This window comes from Lissotriton helveticus, chromosome 3_2 (genome assembly GCF_964261635.1).
Source record: "Lissotriton helveticus chromosome 3_2, aLisHel1.1, whole genome shotgun sequence".
NCBI classification, from domain to species: Eukaryota; Metazoa; Chordata; class Amphibia; order Caudata; family Salamandridae; genus Lissotriton; species Lissotriton helveticus.
The window spans coordinates 143453991-143471539 of record NC_136062.1 but is presented as its reverse complement, the minus strand read 5'-3'; the positions used below and the strand labels follow the sequence as shown (position 1 = coordinate 143471539).

Genomic DNA, 17549 nt, shown 5'->3' with positions numbered 1-17549 from the left:
TGATGGGCAAGAAGATTTATTGTCTATTATGTCCGACGGACAAGTAGACATTAAATCACGTTAGTACAACAGGTTGTTGGCACTCTGGGGCTCACAGCCAATCCGAAGCTTGCACAGAGTCTTTGGAGGCATCTGATTGGCTAGCAGCCCATGACTGGGCTCTAGCCAGTGATTGGCTGTGGGGGTTAAACGTCACTCAGTCTATGCAAGCAGAAGTCCGTGGCCGTAGCGGGGCTCGCTTTCAGGTAAATTAAGCAGTTTTGCCCGTTTCAGCATTGCTAGTATTTGAAAGTGTGAGGTTGGATGCTCCCATTAAACTATTCTGTACTTGATTGCGTGGAATTGTGACAGAGGTGCGATTTTTTTTTTAGCAACTATCGGTAAAACTGGCCCGCCGTGGCGCCTCAGAAGAGGACGTCAAAAAAGCGTATTGCAAGCAGGCGCGCTGCGCCACTACCGTGACAAAAAGAGGGAGCCAGGCTCTGAGAACAGCTTAATGGTGATTGCCGAGGCTTCAGACGTGGTTAGTGACCCCAAAAAACGAGAGTTCTTCGACAAGTACAGTGAATATAATTATGAAGGGCGTCGATGGCGGGCTCGGTGGACCCGTCATTCAGTTACACTTTCCACTGTGATCCTCATAATGTTTTCAGAGTTCTTCAATTCTTTTGATGCGTGCTACTGTGCACGAAGCGCAACAAACACACGGAAGTTAATGACCCATTTGCCAGCTTTGGGATGGGGGTCGGTGGATTCAGTAACGGGTTTTCTGCGGGCTCAGCGAGGACGTAATCACGTCAGCAAAAATCAAGACCCTCCAGTAGTGCATGCACTTAAAGGTATCTTGATGAAATCTACACCGGCTGCAGCAGTTAAATGAAGATTTTTTGATAAGCACCTGAATCCAGACGGCAGAACTGCACACTCCGAAGGACGAGATTGTAACCTTAGAAATCAAGAAAGGGCATGAAGATTACCTTCCCTAATGAAGGAGACGAAACACCCACAAGCATCCTCTCCGATCGAGTCTTTGTTCTGAAAAGATAAACCCCATCTAGTCTTCAGAGGGAAGGCTCGGACATTATCCACCCAGTAAAAATCACCCTGATAGAGGCGTTCTGTGGTACAGTTAATCCCCCGACCCTGGACAGCAGGACCATCCGACCGTCTTCAAGGACGACATAATTGAAACTGAATCCCAGGCGAAGGCCTCCTGCCACCCAAAGCCGCAGAGCAGCGGGGCGACCTCATCCTCAGTTCCCAGACTGAATTCCTCCCTCATCAAAGAAAGTACTGGAGCAGATACTGCCCGCATAGCCACAACGTGGACAAAACAATCGAACTGGAAAGTTGGTGTTTGGCCTGAAGAAAAACTGTAAAAAGTGAGTGTTATACAGGAATATTCAATAGTAACATGCTTAAGGCATTCTTGTATTAAAACGGGTGTCATGTTTTCAAGTTTTTATCTATTGGGCCTGACCAAATGTAGTGTGTGTGAAACTTGGGGTTGCATTATGCAAGCTGTTGTTTTTTCACCGATATACAGCAGGGTACCATGACTTCACTGTGCACCGAGGTTAGGTACTGGTAAAATGTTTAAAACATGTAAATCCGTATTTGTATGGTGCACTTGAACATCTGCATAGTGCATTAATGTTTGTTAAAGTCAATAAGCCAGACAGCAGAGGCGCAACTAGACTGAGGCCCATTTGGGGGGAGAGGGGGGCCCTAAACTTCCAACTATAGACAGTGAGTGGAGATGCAGGGGCTCTAAGAAGGGGTGAAAACACAATAAAAAGCTTAGTTAACAAATGAATGGTCTTTGAAAGACCTGTGAAGTACTCGGTTGCAGCTGCGTGTGTGCCCGGGAAGCTGTCTCAGCCCAGGCTGACACACACGGGGGAGGGAGTGGGGTCTGAAGGCCTTTGATCCCAATCAGCGTTGCGCCGCGCGCCTGCCGTACAGGGATACCATTTCTCCTGACTGGATCATGCAGCTGTGTGAGGGGTGTTCTCAATGAGGTGGGACAGCACTTATTTGTGAGGTTTTAACTTTCCCATCCTTTGCATGGACTTTTGAGGGGGTTGGAATGCTTTCATTTTTTAAATCCTTTCATCTGTAATGTCCATTTTCAGGTGTAAGGGCCTTTGCTTCTGTGGAACTTCTGAGAATCTTGGACAGTGTCTCTGTAAATCTCACCTCTTGTTAGTAATGTTCTTAATACAGTGATTAATTAATTTTTTTAAAAGCATTGCTAGGGTGTTTAAAAGGGTTATTTTTTCGAGCAGATCGCTCTGAATAGAATAGAACTGCTGCGCCTGCTGTGACGGACTGTGTGTACTGAGAGACCCTTATGGCTGCAGGAAGCGCAGGCTCCCATCGCCCTCATCGCTGCTATTGGAGTAGTGCCACTCAGCGCACCTCTCCATTGGTGGGCAGAGCAGATTCAAACTCCCTTTCACACAAGACGTGTGACAGAGATGCCAGATTGTGCAATTTCCCTCACAAATGGGTGATATTTTTCCCATTTGTGCGAGAAAATACTCAATTGACCAGTGCCTTCTATTTTTCAAGCTTAATTTGGCCCATTGTGCGCATATTTTTAAGCTGTGGCGGCGCCTCAGCGTCAGCACTGCAATTTATCATTCTTGAGCTGCCATGCTTGCTAAAAAATTGTAAAAGGACGCTGCCATTACTAGATAATGGGTAAGGAGGTACCCGAGAGGGAGGCGCAAAGGTGGCATTGCATTTGCGGGACTCACTACGATGATTTTCTTGAGGAGGGTCCTGTCAGTCTGGAACAGAGGCACGACGCATAAATTGCACCATTCTCATTGTTTGTTCAGACCCATGACTTCAGACCCAGATCTGAATGTGGGTGAAAAATACATTTATTTCGAAAAGTGAATGTTGTTTTCCATAGAACACAGTAGATGCCTCAATGTACTAATAATATCAAATTCTGCTATTTGTGTCATGTTGCAGAATGATATGTGATTGCGTCATCACTTTTATGTCTGTCTTTAGCCAAGACCTTTTGATTTTACTAAAATATGTATAATATTACTTAATGGTGCTTTAAGCCACCTCTATTCACCCATTGGTCTGTTGTTGGGTCATTCCCATATTGCTTCAACCCACTACAGCATACAGCATGGGGAAGTGGGTCAGCATCATTACTTAATCCTCTGATTAAAGTCACTTTGAGTAGCTGCAGTGCATTTTTCTCTTTCACAAGGTGCACATCCACACTCAAGGAGTTTCCCTGAGTACCAGAGTTACCAGATGTGATCGTAGAACACATTTGAAGTGAGCCCATGGCATATTTCAGCTTTATCAGTTCCTATCTCCTTCCAACGCTGTTGTAAATTCTGTTTGAAGTGGACTGCTGCTCTCTCATGGCATTCCCGGACTCTCTTTCACCAGTGGTTATTTGATCAACTTTGCCCAGGACAAGTGGATTTTGCAGGACATGTAGATCTCAGTGGTATTTTGTCCCTTGGACAACTAGATTATTTGGAAAATTCCACACCCCTGTAGCCCCTCCAGCTGTCATTATCCTGTCAAGTCAACGCCACCTGCTACCTTAAATATGCAGTGCTTTATGTATGACTAAAAACAGTATTCAAATTTACATGAATGAAGACATGTCATAACAATTTACTTTATTAGTAGCACCTTTTGATTTTACCCTTAGTTGCTTTTGCCAAGGTTTACTGATAGCAGTACATTTTCTTTAAACATCTTTGTTTTTGCCAATGCTTATTTAAGATTGTTAGCCCACACCAGCAGTGTCACTAGGGGGGGGGACACCATCGTGGGGGTGACACCAATCTGGTTATGAGTTTAACACACAGTTATTAGTGCACTTTGCAAGCGCACGGTCGCACACCTTCCAGAAGTTCCAGGCCTGGTTTTAGTTCGAAGTCTAGCTGCCAGCCAGGGTTTCTGTTTGCTGTTCTGCAGCTTGGGGGGCTGTCTCCCTCGATCCTGCTTTAGAGCCGGTCATTAGCAATGGCTGCCCTGACAGTTCTACCATTCCAAGCCCTCCGCCCTGCCTATCTTTTGACTGATGCCGCTCTTGACCCAGACAGGGTCCTCAGATTGCTCCAGGTCACTATGTTACCAGACCTGCACTTTATTTAACAAACACTGCATTCTGGGATTTGATTGATTTACTAAAAGTAATTGCAGGGACACATAATATATAGGGATTTATAAAGGGATTCTAACGAGTTGAACCATGGTGCTCTGTGGACACAGAGCTATCTGGCAGCCTTGGTCCCACAGGCCACTCCCCATGTGTAACTGAACTCCTGTTTTTAGGTCTCGCCTACGACGAACGCGCTGAAAGCGCGTTCTCGCAAGCGAGAACTATAGTCGTCGTCTCAGCAGTCTGAGACCGACGAAGGGATACAAGACCTGGCCGCGCGCAGCGTTTTTCCATAGGATAACGTTGTGCGCGCGGCATCGCAGGGCAGACAGGATCGCGTCGCGCGCCTCTCTGGAATGCAGGGGAGTCTGCAGAGAGGCGCGCGGCGCTGATAAACAGGCAAGAGGCGCGTGTGGAATCCGAGTCTGCCAGGCTGCACGTGCTTTGCTGCCCGGCATTTACTTTCGCTGTTCTTGTTATATTTAGTCAAACTGGGAGCAGGAGGTATGAGTCTCTGTATTTTTCCAGACAGTGAGCTGGCAGAAAAGAATGAGAAACTGACAATTTGAACTATGACTTGCATGTATATGAAGTCTGGGTGGATGGTCCATTACTTGTGGCTTTAAATTTGGTGTTTTCAAAAGTATCGGCAAAATCATAATTGTGATATAACATATTTACAGGTGGGGTCATTGCGATCCGTCCCCTTACTTATGTTGCTGTTGAGTCACAATAAGTACGTCAGTTATGCTGTTCGTTGTTTTAAAAGCAGGGAAGCCTTTCTGCACTCGTAAAACAATCACAGCCTGTGACCTCATCTCACCCATACGTATGCATCACCCTTTTCACCAATGTGTGCCTTCATGGTGTTCATACGACAATATGTGTTTCATGGGAATATGAAAATTCCCACCACATCACTCACAGACCCCAACACATCACTCACAGACCCCAACACATCACTCACAGACCACAACACATCACTCACAGACCCCACCACATCACTCACAGACACCACCCCATCACTCACAGACACCACCACTGTCATATAGCTCCTGTATATCCTTATATCGTGTTAAGTTAGCGTAGGTACATTTGAGGTTTAAACGCCATTTTTCTTTCTTGCAACTTCTGCACACGACACTTAATTGTTGACTTAGCTTTCAACCTAGTAGTTTGCCGTGGTGTATGTGAGAATAATATGTTATTGCTCTGATATCAGCTTTGCTTAATAAACTATGTCTGCACGAAGAGTGCTGAAGTTTCAGGAACAACACGATATGGAATTGTTATGAGGTCGGATCTCCACGCCTTCATAGTCATAACACAAGTGCAGCCTTTGCCAACTCTGGCTTCAGGCGGGATTGATATTGCTTTGCACGAGGCACATAGAACACACTTGATGCGTTGCACATGCAGAGAGAGCTGGTGTATGCTGATGTGATTCCTTTCATGCTAGGACACTAAGGTATGGGCCCGCCCTAAAACAACCCAAAGAGACCTTCTTAGCTAATAATATAATATATTCACTGAAAAAACCATAGGTTATAGACCATATATAGTTAGGAATTAGCATTTAAAAAACCTTATTTTACTCACACAAAACCATTGAAATTCCATATATAGTTAGTTGCACTAACTATATATCGCGCACCCGCAATCCACTGCTGATCATGTCACATATTACATCATTCATGACATGGTCAGTGACATCACTGATGACATCACTGATGACATCTCAAATGACATCACTGATGAGATCACTGATGACATCTCATTTGACATCAATGACCACATCACTGATGATATCATTCATGTGACAATACAATGCATCTCCTCACATTTTAATATAACCTCTGTTTCACCCAGTGTTAAGTACAGAGTATAATTTTTGAAACCATTGACACACCAATACTAGTTACTACATACGTACTCACTGATTCATACGTCTACACACACATTCACTCATTCACCCATACAATCATTCATACATACAATCACTCATCTTTACAACACTATCATATGCACTCATACACCTATACAGACACTCACACTCTGCCACTCATCCATGGAGTTACTCACACACCTAGTCAGTCCTGTAAAGAATCAATCACACTTCCATTTTCTTGTCTATACAGTTAAACATAGAGCACCTTACATTTTCAAACATATACTAACACATACTTACTTTCTTATACAATCATTGATACAAGTACACATTGATCTGCACAGAGTCACACACCTCCCAGCCAGCCACACACACACTCAGTCTCCCATACAAATACTTGGACAATCAATCAATAACCCATATAGTTAATCATATAGCTACTGATCAACACATGCAGCAGTTTACAGAACAACAGACATAATGATGCACAAATTAAGACAGTTTAGTCACTAACCCATGCACTCAGTGAGACACATTTAATCACTCACTCATACATTCAGTCATGCACCTACTAAATCCTTCGTCCAGACACTTATACATCTACTCATTCTTCAATATGTAAAACATATTTAAACTTTACAGAAACACACAGTCACTGGATGATGTCATCAGTGATCTCATCAGTGATGTAATTTGAGATGTCATCAGTGATGTCATCAGTGATGTCACTGACCATGTCATTTATGATGTAATATGTGACATGATCAGCAGTGGATTGCGGGTGCGCGATATATAGTTAGTGCAACTAACTATATATGGAATTTCAATGGTTTTGTGTGAGTAAAATAAGGTTTTTTAAATGCTAATTCCTAACTATATATGGTCTATAACCTATGGTTTTTTCAGTGAATTTTCAAGGTTTTGTAAATGCTAATTCCTAACTATATATGGTCTATAACCTATGGTTTTTTCAGTGAATTTCAATGGTTTTTTAATAGCAAATATCATAAGCTGTCGAATGTCAAGTACGTGGTAAGTGAAAACATTTTCGTGTTTATGCACACTGATCTGCTTTGAATGGTGCCCCCCCCCCTCATTTCTATTAGGAGTACTCTCTCTTTGCACATAGTGAAGGGTAGTTAACGCAGGCCTTTGCCCCTGTTGTAATACGTCGTGCCTGCTTCTCTCTCCATTTGATTGATTGTTATCCAAGTATTTACTGTTTTAGAATTGGTTCTCTTTGGTTCATTCTCTATTTACAAACAAACACAGAGTCGCAATACTCTGTTTAGTCTTCGCAGATAACGAAAAATCGTGTAAAAAAAAAAGAAAAGGAATCGAGCAAAATCAGTAGGCCACTAATGGGATCTCTTTTTGACCTCGCTAAAATAGAAACATTAGGAACAACCCCTCATGACAAATACAAAACTAGTGAGATGAACTGAACTCCACACAATGATGGCTGCAAAACAGCTTGGCTCCGCCACCCACCCCGCCCAAAATAACGATAAAGAGCGGCTGCCATGATTGGTTGCGGAATGGCCACGACGGAGCTACGAAATGGTGCTGCTCTCATGCTAACCCCAGCTTCAGTCTGAATATCCAGAAACACTGTAGACTACCAATTCGATCAGTTCCGGTAGCGCCCCAATGTAACCCGGTAGAGAAGAACTAGCCCTCCCCTCTTTGACTGATGGTTCTTGTTGCCTGTCCCTTCTGTTGTCATTTAACAGAACTATTTAGCCTGCTGAAAGGGGTTGTGTTCCAACCGCTGGTTGGTGGAGACATTTTGACTATATTCTGGACCTGCGTTGTCGCGTAATGCGTCATATGACGCGCCGCGTTAGCGCATCCGGAAGTCATCCGGGGCGCGCAGCGCGTAACGTAAGCATAACAAGTCATGTGACTTGTTAATAAAACTTTTCATTGGTTCATTTTACTTTTCTTATTCTAATGATGAAAGGCTTGGTCATATGACCTAAAAATAACGCTTTTTATTACTTCCGAACATTATTTTTTCTTAAATATATGTTATAATGTTCCAGGCTAATGTACTTTCCCGGAAAATTTACAACTGTCCTGCAAGTAAAATATATTCTTTTTTCGAGAAAAAGAGCGTTTCTTCGTCCCATGACGGAGCCGTTGAGCAAAAGAGGGTCGACCTGCTGTCTTAGTCGCCGATACGCCTGAATATGAGATTCTTATCGATCACTTTATGTTGCAGGAGTAGAAAACACAACAGCCCTTGACCATTTATCTTTACTGCGTTCCTTCGAATTATACCTTTTACCCTTCATGTAATTGGTCTGCTTTATTTCACTTGCCTTTTACTGATTCTAAAACAGTGACTATTATTAAAAACTTTACCAATGTATATACTACTACCATGTTTTCTTTTAAAAACCTTTATTGTGAAAATTTCATTATACAAATACGAGCCTATAACCACGTGGGCCGGCCACGGAGCAAACTGTAATCGTATATGATGAGTAGACATTTACACTGTAGAGGAACGTAACGGGCGGGCCATTAGGTTGCAAGAACTAAGGTGTCTAACAGTTACGGAATCGGTGGACGTACATTTTATAATTAAAATACAACAGGGCCAGTTACAATAAAATTATCTAGATATACATTTGCGGGCAAGTACCATGGGTGACGTTAATTCGAACTTTCAATAGTACAGTAATCAATAACACATCAGAACTAAATCTCAATAGGGATGTCGAAATATTCAATCAATTCTCGTCCCCGCCCGCCATGTGCTTCAAAACTGCATACGTATCTCGTGATTTCAAGGTTCTGCAACCAGTACACAACAAGGAGTTACGAGTCCCATTTATTCCGGCGCCATTTTGGGCGAGGACGGGCAGGTCCAGGATATAGTCAAAATGTCTCTACCAACCATCGACTATGATGATGTTCATATGCTGTATTTATTAGAGTAACACTCATCTGTCCACATGAAATTAATTTGCCCCAATCTAAACATGTCATTTTAATCTTTCCAAAGTTCTTCTAAATATTTGGGACCGTTTCCCTTGCCTCTGATGCTGTCAGTGCCACTTCTTTGATGAATGTACTAGCAGGTCAGGGGTTCTCCTCCAAATCTCTCTTTTATGCAGCACTATAATTAATTGGTGCCACCTCTCCATATGACGATGCATGGTATAGTTACCATAACTATATTTTTTTTCGGTTCCTCTGGAGAGTTCATCGTGGCAGATGAAGCGTGTAATGTACCGGGCATTTACCTTTTTTTGCATGTACAGGAAAGGAAAAAAAAATCGAGCGTCCGAGTTCTAAGGTGTCCCAGGGCCATTTTAGTGGACCAGGCCCAAATCCAAAGAACAGGCCGCCATTTTGAGAGTCCTGTTGCAGCCGCCTGTCGCTGTAGCATCAAGAGCAGCCGAAACTCAGCTGAATGGCAACTGAAACGGTAAAGGGGCGCCCCACTACAGCAGACGAGCCTCCACCTAGGAAGGCCCGTTCACTCCGCCTCCCCCCCCCCCTTCGGGCACCCCACGCCGTTATTCGGAGCAGTATTGTAGGATGGCCACACCAGTGCGGCAACTTGCTAGACATCACCTCGGTGGTAACCGAATCTCAACGCCTTGTGGTGTCTTCTATTCAGAAAACATTGTTATGCTGCCTTCGACCTATTCGCCGCAAGTGCGCACACAACTCAACTCCATAGCTTGCTAGACACCACCTCGGTGCCATCCGGATCTTGGAATCTCAGCGCCTTTTGGTGTCTTCTCTTCAGAAAATATTGTTGCGCTGCCTTTGGCCCCATTCGCACATCGGTCCGCTACTGACGCCATCTCACAGGCTAATGGGGCGCCCCACGCCGACTTTCAGCATTGTAGGATGACCACACCAGTACAGCAACTTGCTAGACATCACCTCGGTGCCATCCGGATCTCGGCGCCCCACTGCAGATGAAGTGCCTCTCAACTATGAAACCACCACGGTGACATCCGGATCTTGGCGCGTTGTGCTGCCTTCGGCCTATTCGCACATCGGTCCGCTACTGACGCCATCTCACAGGCTAATGGGGCGCCCCACGCCGACTTTCAGCATTGTAGGATGACCACACCAGTACAGCAACTTGCTAGACATCACCTCGGTGCCATCCGGATCTTGGCATCTCAAGGCCTAGTGGTATCTTCCATACAGAAAATATTGTTGCGCTGCCTTTGACCCCATTCGCACATCTGTCCGCAACTTAGACATCACCTCGGTGCCATCCGGATCTTGGCATCTCAGCGCCTTGTGGTGTCAGTCAGAAAATATTGTTGCGCTGCCTTTGGCCCCATTCGCACATCAGTCCGCTACTGACACCATCTCACAGGCCAACAGGGCACCAAACGCCGACTTTTACCATTGTAGGATGGCCACACCAGTGCCACAACTTGCTAGACACCACCTCGGTGCCATCCGGATCTTGGCATCTCAGCGCCTTGTGGTGTCTTCTATTCCGAAAATATTGTTGCGCTGCCTTTGGCCCCATTCGCACATCGGTCGGCTACTGCCGCCATCTCACAGGCCAACGGGGCGCCCCACGCCGACTTTCAACATTGTAGGATGGCCACACCAGTGCGGCAACTTACTAGACACCACCTCGGTGCCATCCGGATCTTGGCGCGTTGTGCTGCCTTCGGCCTATTCGCACATCGGTCCGCTACTGACGCAAACTCACAGGCCAACGGGGCACCCCACGCCGACTTTCAGCATTGTAGGATGGCCACACCAGTGCTGCAACTTGCTGGACACCACCTCGGTGCCATCCGGATCTTGGCGCATTGTATTGCCTTCGGCCTATTCGCACATCGGTCCGCTACTGACGCCGCCTCACGTGCCAACGTATTTTCTCCGCATTTTATACCCTATGCCGCATAACAGGTCATGTGACTTGTTTATAAAACTTTTCATTGGTTCATTTTACTTTTGGTTTCCTAATGATGGAAGGCTTGATCATATGACCTAAAAACAACACTTTTCATTGGATGAAAACTTTTTTTTTTCCCCAAACGATGAAAGCCCCACCTTGTTTCTGGATGTTTCAGACTGAAGCTGGCTTCAGCATGAGAGCACCACCATCTCGTAGCTCCGTCGTGGTCATTCCGCGAGCAATCATGGCAACCGCTCCCCACCAGAAGCCTACAGGAGTCGGGGGCCCCCAAAACTTTTGATAAATCCTCAAGGCGGAGGGGACGCTTTCGAGAATGGGGTCCAAGACCTAGCAGACAAGCGTCCGATTTCAAAATTACAATCTTTACTGGGCTTTTTGAATTTCGGAAGGACATACATTCCGGAATATGGCCAGCGTATCAAGCCGTTGTATGCATTAATACAACCTACTTTCTCAAAATCATGCTGGCTGCCTGAGCATTCAGCCATTTTGCAATCCTTGCAGGCTGATCTGCTCGCTTCTAAATACTTACTGACTCGTGATAACCACACCAACCTGGTGATAAGAATAATCCCAGGGGCGGTGGGTTTCACGTACCTGACTTTTAATGAAGGAGACACAGTGCCTATTGCTTACAAGTCACACTTGTACACTTCGGCTGAATTGCGGTTTCCCACTGTGGAGAAAGTTTTAACCGCTGTACAGATGGCGATTCTTAAAGAACGAGCTCTGTCACAGGGGAAGCGCATGTTAGTGGTAACACCCTGTCCTCATTTGGAGGCAGTCACGAAAGCCAGTGTACCTAAATTCTAAAGCTTTGCACCCACGGTGGATTCAATGGGCAGCGTCATTGACGTCCACGGATGTCACATTTATTTTTGACGCCTCTTTACGGTCGCAGGAGTACTTGCAGTATGAGTTCGTTCATCCTGCTCCTCTGGCTAAGCGACCTTTGGAGGACTTCCATTGCATCATTTACACTGATGGGTCGGCGCAGGTGGCGCATGGCTCTAAACATGCCTACGTTTCCGCATGCGCTATTGTCGTTGGTGCTATATTGAACGATGAATTCATTTCCAGGGAGGTACACACGTTGCCCCTGGGCGATTGCACTGCACAATTGGCTGAGCTTCGTGCTCTTTTACTATCGTTGGAGTACGCAGATCCAAGTGTTACTACTCTGATTGTAAGTGATTCTTACTACTGTGTCCAGTCTTACAATGAAAACTTGTTCTTTTGGATTCAAAATGATTTTCATGATTCCAAGGGTAGCACAATAAAACACAAAATGATCTGGGTTCGAGTGGCAGAGCTTAAGGCTATGTTGCCTCTCGTTTATGTGATTCATACTCTCGGTCATCAGCGCGTAGGAGTTCACGCTGTTGGCAACTCGCTTGCTGATGAAGCAGCGAAATCAGCAGTATCTACATACTTAGTTGCAGCGGTTACTAGGTCAAAAACCAAGATTGATAGCGACATCTTGGCGGCAGTTGCTGCCTCTGAGAAGGGAAGTAAGCATCCTGCGGGATTCCCTTCGAAGTACAAATACCACTTAAGTCCCGAAAAGGTTCCTTTTGTGACAATTCCTGACGTTGGGGAACGGCTGATTCCCAACTCGGATCGCAGAGCAGACTTGATTACAGCGGCACATGAAGGTGTGGCGTCTGCGCATGCGGGCGTCTCGGCCACTGTAACTCAATTACAACAACGTTTCTGGTGGCGGGGACTGTACAAACAGACGCGTGATTATGTCCTTCTTTGTGACATATGCCAGCAGATTAAGCCTTCTACTGCTACGCGTCCGCCACAGACTCAGTTGTACATTTCTAATAAACCGCTAGGTTGTGTTTCTTTAGATCACTGCGGTCCTTTTTCATCTGATACTGCGTATAAGTACATCTTAGTAGCAGTTGACTCATGCACACGCTTTGTGTGGGCATGGCCACATCGCAGCGCTGATTCACGGACTGTCATTAGAGATTTGCGTGTCTTTATAGGGATTTTTGCCTGTGGTACCTTCCATTCGGATCAGGGTCCGGCTTTCGCCTCTAAGGCGTATAAGGATGCCATGACTTCGTTGGGGGTCCAAGTCAAGTTTTCGTCTCCCTACAGACCTGAGGGTAACAGTGTAGTTGAGCGAATGAACCGTGATTTAAAGCAATCTTTGACAGCCCGAGTTATAGGCACTGGCAGAAACTGGCTGGCTCACCTCTATGGCGTGCAGCGTGCTCTTAATAATCTCCCTAGAAGGTCTCTGGGTGGGCGGACCCCATACGAAATGCTCTTTGGCATCAAGATGTTCGTCCCTGACCTTGACGGTCTAGACTGTGTGGTTCGCGCCACTAGCTTTGACGCAGATGAACATTGCACTGTTTTACAGAATCTACAAAAGACCAGAGACAGTCTTGCAAAGGAACATTTGCCCTCCATGTCGGATGATGCGTTGCAGATCCCGGTAGTTGGCTGGCTACCCCAAGTTGGCGAACTGGTTCGAGTGAAGATCGATAACAAGAAAGAATTTGGTCCTTCCTATCGAGCTCCGGTTCCTGTCCTTGGAGTGAAAGGCACAAGAACAGTCATTTTACCACCACTTCCTGGACCTAAGGAAAACAGGTTTATTTCAATTGACAATGTCAAGATACACAGAGTGGCCGATTCTTCTTAGCATGACACCGGCTGTTTCCTGTCCTTCCATTGTGAGGAATTCAGTTATGCCCACTGCTTCTAATATTGAACCTGAAGTGGCCATCGAATTACCTGCTGTTTCCAGTCCGTTATTAAATAATTTACCCGGAACTAACATTGATGAGATAGACTATACCTACCCCACTGATTTGTCCATGCCTGACCTGCAAGCTCGTTTAGTCACGGAATCCAGATTTTCATTTGACTCTGCTTCCCTTGCCTCGAAGAAACCCTCTCGAATTGCAGTTTATGCTAGCCTGTTTAAAAAACATTTTTTGATACCCCCTTGGACTTACATTTGGCTGGTCCTTTTTTCAGTTTACCTTTTTATGTCAATTGGTTTTGTGTTTTATTTTTTTCGAATCATGAATGGACACTATGTCGAGGAGAGAACTTGCATTACTCATCTGAATAGAACTTTAGCCCCGCTTTCCTCGTCCCATTCTACACACAGATTTAAAAGAGACTTGACTTTGGTTAACATCACAGCATGGCCTGTCCTTGATGGAATCGTGTGGGATGCAGTTCGGTTTCAGATTCATGGCCCAACGGAAGTCGTTAATGTCCCTAATGTACTTAGAGTGAATATGGGGGATGTGGTAAAACAAAACATTCGTTCTGATGACTGGGATGTCAATGCTGTAGAAAGTTTATTTTCTGATTTGCAATACTATGCTGCATTTGATGCTGAGGATTTATATTTAGAATCTGCTAATTATGGTGAATTATTCTGTTACCAACATTATGGCAATCACTTCTTACACAAAACATCATCCAGAAGGGATACTGTTAACTTTACTCAGTGGGAACATTGCCCAGCACCTCATCAGGGGAGTTCTGAAACATTTCTGAGAAAGTATACTTACTTCACTGACTTTAATCAGTCCAATCCCGAGTCCTTTTATTTTAAGTTTCGAAAAATGCCAATGTCCAAGGTTAGACTTACCGATACTAAATTGTTGTATTCCAAGTCCTTCCTTGATCAATTTGTTACTGGAGGCTATGAGTTATGGAAGGATACGATAGACCTTAAATCAGTTTGGGGTTCAAAGGCCTGGCAGGTACAAGGCACTGAGGCTTTGCACCGTGCATGTCTCATCCCGAATCATATGCTGTTTCTGAATGAAACAATTTCCCAGACCACATGCTTTGGATTGGCTACTTCTAAAAAATTAAACGCTCCTTCTTTCCCGGAGTTAGAGGAATATGATGGTTGGAGTAATTTTACTCGGTTGTCCATTAGAGAATTACAGACTCTACTTCTTAATTCCTCCTTTAACATTTCCAGTGTGAATCCTAAGGGTTGGCTGCTTTGGCACCGTAGTGCTGATTCTTGCCAACATAGATTTTTGAATTTAACTGACGGTTTTAAAACTGTTAGATCTGATCCCCGTTTTGACTTAGGTCATACTGTCACCTCGTATTCTGTAGGCAAATTGTGTCAAAACTGGCTGAAACATTCAACTTTACCTGCGGTTAAGAATCACCTTTCTAAACTAAATGCAGACGTGGACTTGAATGATTTCATTAAAGGCCCGGCTAGTGGCAGGTCGAAAAGGTGGTTATATGGGGTTTACAACGAAATTTGGAAGCTATCACAGATTGAGGCTGCTACACGCCTTAGGGCTATTGATAAAGCAAATCTTGTGAAAGTGCTTGCAGTTGTTGACAATAGCATTAATGTGCTTTCCTCTAGAATTTACACATTGGATAATATTGTGTCGTCAGTCGTCGATATTATACATGATGAAGTGTCAGTATTATACCATGGTCAAAATCAATTACGATCAATCATGCAGTTTGCATGGACCCTTCAAACACTAAAAATGGGTAAAGTTCCCTGGGGGTACATGAACGTTTCTTCTTTATTTGCACCGTTTAATTTGACTGACAAACAACGCTTACTTTCAATGCGTGATGCTTCCTTTTCTATGTTCCATATTGAAAGGTTAGAATCTTTACCTTTTTCCGTGGCTGAAGCCACTGCTGCAACGTGGCTTATCCACGGTTTGATAACGCTGCCTTTTGCTTTATATAAGTTTTCAAATTGCATGAAATATGTACCCATAGGTCGTTATGAACCTTTAGGTAGCGGTTTCCTTCATGAAGTCTGGTCACTCCCATACACATACAGATGTTTTAAGGATGACCAGGAAGTTTATCTGACAGGGGAGGAGTGCACTGAGACGCCAGATCATTCTTTAATGTGTAGACACATACAGTTACACGGTTCATGCAACAAGGACCGACCGAATATGGCTTGCGTTTTACAGGGCACGCCAGTTCCTGCTATCATCCCCACGTTTAAATTATTAGAGAATGGTGGTTATTTAATGCTCAATAATGAAAACTGTTGTGGGTTAATTAAAGGTATAGCTTTCATAGTAACAGTAAGTGAGCGGGTTATTTGCTGCAGAAATGTGCTTTATCCTCCCACACGTGAACATAGGGAGTCTTCCATCTGGCCACAGATACCAACCTTGGGAGCAGAATTCAGCGGCATGGCAAGAATAAGGGCTCTTTTGTCCCAGAAAGAGGTGGCCTTGAGCTCGGCCCGTGAAACTTTCGTGCTTCACATTGCAAACACCCGTACAGAGGTTCAGGCTCTTTTGAATACTGATTTGCCTTTGCATTTCGGAGCGATGGTTCGGACTATCTTTAACGCATCCTCCACAAAAGGCCTTGCACATTTTTTTAAAGTTGTTAGCAGTGGTCTCGTGACTTCCTTTGAAAAGATTTTTGGAGTCATCCCTGCTTTCTTCCATTCTATTTTTTCATCCTTGTTTGGAGGGTTCCCATTTTTACTTGCATTAGCAGCTGGCGCGCTAGTGGTTTTTTGTCTCTTTAAATATGGATGTCCATCCTGTGCAAGACCCCGCGCAACAGCTACTGACGCGGTTTCGCAACCGCATGCTTGAATATTATGGCACACTGCCGTTGGCGACATTGTGTCATGTATTCCTATAGGTTCTGAATCGATCCCCCTATACCTGACCCTATTCTGGTTAAACTAACTATCAAGTTAACTAACAGTCAGCCCATGAGGCAAGAACAGCCCCCATGATGCAGATACCGTTATCTGACGCAGTCACACTACGGCACAGGAACGTGTTATCTGATTAAGTCATAACGCTTGAGATCTAATTAGACAAGCGACATTCCTCCAGCCCCTGATAAGGCATACGACGTTCTCATAACAAATCAAACCTATGACAACCTGGAAAATCCGTGCGGCCATTGTTTTGATTTCACAGAGAACTTTAGTAAAGAATGTGCTAACGAGCAAGTCGTATGGCATCTTTATTGACGTATCTATGTCCATCCTTACGTCAATCTCGGCACCTTTAAGGTATAAATATTGCCGATCTTGCCCTATGCAAACACACGCGTGGTGACGAGACGGAGCAGCCATACTTGCCGAAGCCGAGAGCAGAAGCAGACCCCGCTGGCAGCAGCCCCGCCTTCCTGACGCGCTGAGAGACGCGCTGCTATCTCAGGCCAAGAGACCCAGCACCGGCGCTTCTGGGCAGCCCTCGCAGGCAGCCTGGAATATCGAGAGCAGAGAAAGAGATACCATTCCTCATTCATCCTAACTTCCAGGTACAGAACTGAATAACCCCTCACAGAGAATTCTTTAGTTATTCACTTGGCAAAAACAAACTTAACTTAAACTGTAACTTTCTATTCCCGCCCACGCATTAGACTTAGGTCAGGTACACGGGGTAGGCATATTTAGAAACACCAGTTGAGTACGTTTAGTCAAATGTATATGTGTATGTAAATATATTTTAATCATTTTAAACATCATATGGCTCAGAAACCATATCAATGTTTTTACAGTATTATTTTATACTATTGCTTTTAATGTATGCACTTTACTTAACTATAAGTATTGCAATAATATCGAT

At 44.6% G+C, this 17549-nt stretch overlaps 1 pseudogene; it reads left to right on the top strand.

Moving 5' to 3' along the window:
- LOC144826137 (dnaJ homolog subfamily B member 1 pseudogene) overlaps positions 1 to 1453 on the top strand; it is a 173629-nt pseudogene extending 172176 nt beyond the window's left edge.
- The last annotated feature ends 16096 nt before the right edge of the window (positions 1454 to 17549 follow it).